Source organism: Pteronotus mesoamericanus, unplaced genomic scaffold, assembly GCF_021234165.1.
Source record: "Pteronotus mesoamericanus isolate MK-2021 breed Mesoamerican mustached bat unplaced genomic scaffold, CSHL_Meso_final contig_1, whole genome shotgun sequence".
Taxonomy (NCBI): Eukaryota; Metazoa; Chordata; class Mammalia; order Chiroptera; family Mormoopidae; genus Pteronotus; species Pteronotus mesoamericanus.
Genome location: NW_026554998.1, coordinates 4,375,001 through 4,380,310, shown reverse-complemented (window position 1 = coordinate 4,380,310; position 5,310 = coordinate 4,375,001).

The window sequence follows — 5,310 nt, the reverse complement described above, 5'->3', positions numbered from 1 at the left end:
TGGGGACCGCGGGGGAGGCGGACAGAGACGTGCACAGGGCCGGGCGCCCGGAGGGGCTCAAGCAGTCCCCTGGGAGCCTCCGGAGGGGGCCCCCCCCCCGCCGTGAAGCACAGCACGGGCAGCGGCGGCGAGGCCCCCACGGGCGAGGGCGGGCGACGCCGGCTTCTTGGGAGCGCTGGGCGGGAGGCCGGCAGTTCACGGGGGGCCCGCGGGCCCACACGCTCTGACCCGGGCGCCGGAGCGGGAGCTCCAGTGCTGGTCGGCGCCACGTGTCCTTGAATCCGGCCACGCAGGCCCCCTTCCAGGGCCGTTCCTGACGCCTGCACCTGTGGCTCCGCGGCCCCTCGCGGCTGTGAGCCTGTCCTCAGCAGAGCCCCTGCCCACGGCCCCCTCGGGGCGGCAGAGCCTGTCCGAGGTCGGAGGTCGGGGTCCCCATTCCCGCCGTATCCTCTGGCTCGAAGCCAGTCCCTCGCCCACCAGAGAGCCCTGCTCCCCCAGGAGGGCGCTCTCAGGGAGCCTGGGGACAACTGGTGGTGAGGACCGGGTGCGGGCAGGGGGGCGGCAGCTGCCCGGCCTGCAGCCCCGGGCTGTCAACAAGCCCGCCCCCACCCTCCGCCCTCCTTCCCGCCTCCCGTGTGGCTGTGCTGATGAAAGCCCAGGAAGGCCCTTCAGTCAAGGGCAGCCGGCCTGGGGACGCAGGGGCCCTGACGCCTGAGGACACTCGGGACCCACCCGCACCCTGGCCCGTGTGGCTGGCTCTGCACCCACGGTCCCTGCACCTTGCCTCGTCCCACTTCCCCAGGGTCCCAAGAATCAAACAGGTCAGGACGGAGGGACGGGGCCCTGCCCGCCTGCCTCTGGAGGCGCCTGCCTGGAGCGCGGGACACCCTCACTGGCGTGCTGGGCCGTGGGGCGTCCTTGCAGAGCCCGGGGAGGGTTCTGACCGCACCTGAAAGCAGGTGGGGGAGGGCGCGGGGCTGGCCGCAGGCCGGGGGCGGGCCCAGCCGGCGGGCACTGTGGGACGGGGTCTCCGGGGCACCCGCCCCTCGCCCACTGCTCTGTGCGTCTCTGCGGACGCACAGACAGATGGACGGATGGATGGGAGCCCTCCTTCTCACGGGGGCAACAGCGAGCCCCAGTGGGGGCGGGATCGCCCCTGGCGTGGGGCGCCGAACGGGGAGCCTGGGGTGACAGACGCGCAGCCGTGCACAGCTGCCGCCCCCCAGCTGCCGCCCCCCAGCTGCCGCCCCCAATGACGTTGCTGAGGGCCAGCTCGCGCTAGTGACACACCCCGGGGGCCCCTTCTCGTTGTGCGCCTGCTGCCCCCCTCCCCACCCCGCCGCAGGCGGCACCGCAACTTGCAGCCACTGTGCTTGTCCCCGCAGCTAGTTCGGACTCTCGAGTGTGCGCGTCTTCCTCCTGGGCTTGGAGTGGAGCTGACTCAAGGGCAGTCGAGGCGGCAGGACCAGCGCGATGGCGGCAGCAGCCACGACCTTCGTTCCAGAGCCTCAGAGCACGGGAGCCCCGCCCCCGCCCCACCCCCACCCGGACTCCCAGGCGGGAAAGAGCAGGGAGCCAGGCTTCCCGGGGCCCGCTCTCACCCCTGCCTCAGTTTCTCTGTGTAAAAGCAGCTGGACAGGCTCCGCTGAGAATTAAGTAACAAAGGTCCGCAAGTGCTGGCTGGGCGGGCGCTCTGTGCGAAGTGGTATTAAACCGTCACAGCCCTCGGCGCGGAGCCGTCCTGCCGCGGCTCCGAGGCAGGAAATGTCGTCCTGTGTCTTTTCACAATGGCTGTGCTTAACAAGAGCTGATCTTGGCAACTGGGTTTCCTTTCTCTCTGCCTTTTAATTTTAGACTCAGGGGTTATTAGCAGATAACTGCTCATTTCTGCTGTAAATCAAGAAAATACTCATTAGAAACCCTTGGCTGGGATTGCTAGGAGTTCGGCTTGGGAAGGACGGAGAATGGCAAGACTGTGCATTAAAAATAGGCTAAAGCTAAACACAATATTTTGTTCGGGGAAAACGAAATGGCATTTTTCAAAGCCGAGCAATGCATGACAATCCAAATCATATATGGCAAGGCCTACCTCTAAACTCTTAAACATCAAACAGACAGTCCTGGCTCAGTGGACCGAGCGCCGGCCTGCAAACCAAAGGGTCGCCGGTTCGATTCCCAGTGAGGTCACAGGCCTGGGTTGGGGCCAGGCCCCCAGTAGGGGGCGCGCGAGAGGCAACCACGCACCAATGTTTCCCTCTCTTTCTCCTTCCCCCGTCTAAAAATAAATTAATTAATTTAAGAAAATAAGTAAAAATCAAACAAACAAAAAGAAAGTGCTGACGAAGAAAAGACGTCCTGGGCTCAGAACAAGCGGCCACAGCGCTCCTAGGCCCGGCCCCGCCCCGGCCCCAGGTGACCCCTTCTCCCAGACGCACGCACGCACGCACGCACGCACGCACGCTGACGTTGACCCTAGAGCCTGGGTTCTGGCCTCCCTCCCACTGCCCTCTCCTGTGCGTGCGTTCCGGGCCCGGGGGAACTCGGTTTTCCCCCATCGTCCCCGTGTAACCCACAGAGACGGAAGCGGATGGGCGGTCGCCAGGGGCCGAGGGCGCGGGGCCCAAGGATGGGGGGCGACTGCTCAGGGGCGGGCCCCTTTGGGAGGTGGAGGATGTTCTGGAATTAGACGGCGGCCATGACAGCACCGCTCGGTGACCACCCTAAAAATACTGCCGCCCCCTCCAGAAGGGGAATCTGGTGGCGTCTCCGGGGAACCTCAGCAAAGCGGTTATTTTAAAATTATCCTCGGCCCTCGTGCGGGCGTGGGCACCGCCCCTGAGACGCGAGCCCCGCTTCAGCCCTGCTGAAGCCCGCGGTCGGGCTGACGCTGCTCGGGGCGTCTCCGCGGCGGGGACCGGCCTGGGCGGGGAGGGAGGGGGCAGCAGGGAGAATACAGACGGCCGTCCTTTGATGAGTGGCCCCTACGTCTCAGACGCCTGCGTCCTCCTTCGTCGCTTTCACGCGGACGGCATTCCCCTCATTTTGGACGCCTTCGCCCGAAGTCCGACAGCTTGCTTGGTGGGGCCCGGATCGGACCCCGGTCTGCGTGACCCCGAAGCTCACGCTCTCTCGGAGTCCCTCCAAAGAAAACATTTGCGTGGGGCCCCAAAAGGACGTCAATAATTGCTCTTCAAGTAACATGATTTTAAATTACAGAAGCGATGAACACTCTACACGGTTTCAGGGCATAAAGTGTCAAAACCACATAACAATGTTCTGTGTACTGAGAAAGCAAATTATTTCAAAAGGGTTATGATTCTCCCCCCCCCCCCCCCCCCGCCCAAAAAAACCCTTTAAGTCCACATGGATATAATTTGGCAGAAACGAGGCGAACCAATGACTCTTTTTTATAAAGTGTCATCCACAAAAAAGCAAAGGAAGCCGCCCTCTGAGAGCTGAACGGGTGTTTAATGGATGGCACTTCATGGAAAAGTAAAAATAGAATAAAATAAACCCCTATTCCCTTAGAATCCCCTGAACCTCGGAACAGGCAGCCATGGGGCCAGACCAGATGGCGAGAGGCGGCGACGTGGCTGGGTTATGTTGCGACAGGAGCCGCTGCCACGACAGGTAGCACCTGGCAACACGGCAGCCAGCGGTCTCTGTGGCCGGAGGCGCCTTCCCGCCCGGCCCTGTCGGGAGAAGCAGCTACCGCAGCGAGAGGCGGCCGCAGGGCGCCGCGTGCGCCTCCGCCGGCCCTTCACGCAGCAGCAACAACGAGGGGCCACAGTGTGGTGTGGAACGCAAAGGGCCTGATTGGCTTTTGCTTCTTGGCCGCCGGGGGCCGTGCGGAGCCGTCTTTCCCTGGAGCTGTCGGGCCGCCCAGGCCGGCGATGTGATGGCCTTCCTTTCTCCCGGCCGCGTGGGGGGTCCGCTGTGTAAACGTGCCCCCCCGGGTTTCCAACCCAGTGTGTGTATCTATGTCACGTTTACACACGGTGGAAAGTCGGGAAGAGGGCGCGAGAAACAGGCGCCCCGGCACCTGGAGGAGTCGAGGCCGCGGCCCTGCAGGCAGGAGGGCCTCCGGTGGAGGCCAAGCGTCATTCCTGCAGCTACGGCCTTCGGGCCGTGCTCTGCCTGAGCGTGTGCACGTCCAACCCGGCACGTGTGCGCTCAGCCGGTCCCCATCGGCCCAGAATCAGCCCCGGAGAGGCCCGGAAAGCGGGTCGGGCGATTTCCACGCTAAGCGCTGGAATGAGGACGCTACTTAGTCACAGGGAGACCGGGGGGGGGGGGGGCAGGGTGGTGAGGGGGAGCACGGGCGTCAGGCAGCCCGGGAGGGTCTCCTCCAGGACAGCGCGGGCACAGGGGTCCCCCTCCCGCTGGGCGCAGGCCTGCCCTGTCTAGGCAGCTGCCGGCGAGTCCCAGCGAAAGCCCGTCAGCTCCCGTGGGCCGTGGAGTGTCTGCGGCCTGTGCTCACGCCGCAGGCTCGGCTGCCCCAAAGCTGGCGGGCGGGGAGCGGGGGCCGGAGGGGACGCCGACGGTGGGGCTGTGCTTCCCGCCTGGCCGGCCGGGGCCCAGGCTGCGACTGTGCAGGGCGCTGGGGCCTGCTCCCCATGCCTGCGCCAGCCTCGCGCGGAGGTGTCTCCTCTTCTGTCAAGAATGGGGTTGGGAGGAGAGGCGGCCCCTGCCTGAGGGACGTGTATTGGTCTTCCCCTACCAGGCCCCAAGGCAGACCTGCCTCTTTCCTCGCCGCCGGCTCTCCGCGGCCAGATTCGCATCCGGGGAGGGACAAAGGCGGGCCCCCCGCAGGGCGCAGGGCGAGCAGAGCAGGCGCACGCGGTTCCGAGGCCGCAGCTGCAGGGCCGGCGCCTGCCAAGCGCAGCGCGGAGGCTGCCCGCGTTCTCTGAGGCCGCCGCTCGGCCGGCACAGGGTGGCTTCCTCTGTTTGCGTCCAAGGCCACCTCCGTCCCGCCCGTCGGGCAGCGGGGTCAGGGAGGACGGAGGAGAGGCGCAGGCCTTTGTGGCGGGAGCCTCGTGCCGATGGGTTAATGGGGCAGAAGAGATCGTGAAGGGCGACAGAAGTGGGCTTTGAAAGAGGGTGTCGGTACAGGGCGGCGAGACAAAGGCCAAAACACCCGGGCGGAGAGGGACAGATGGTGACCCGCAAGGGGAAACAATTAGGCCGCAGGGCGGGGCGGGGCGGGCGCGCGCCCTCGTTTCCCGGTGAACCAGGCCGGGCCGCTGGCTCCCCGCCTCGCTGCGCGGGCCTGCGCTGCGGATCGGGGTGGGGTGCGGGGAGCGATTGCAC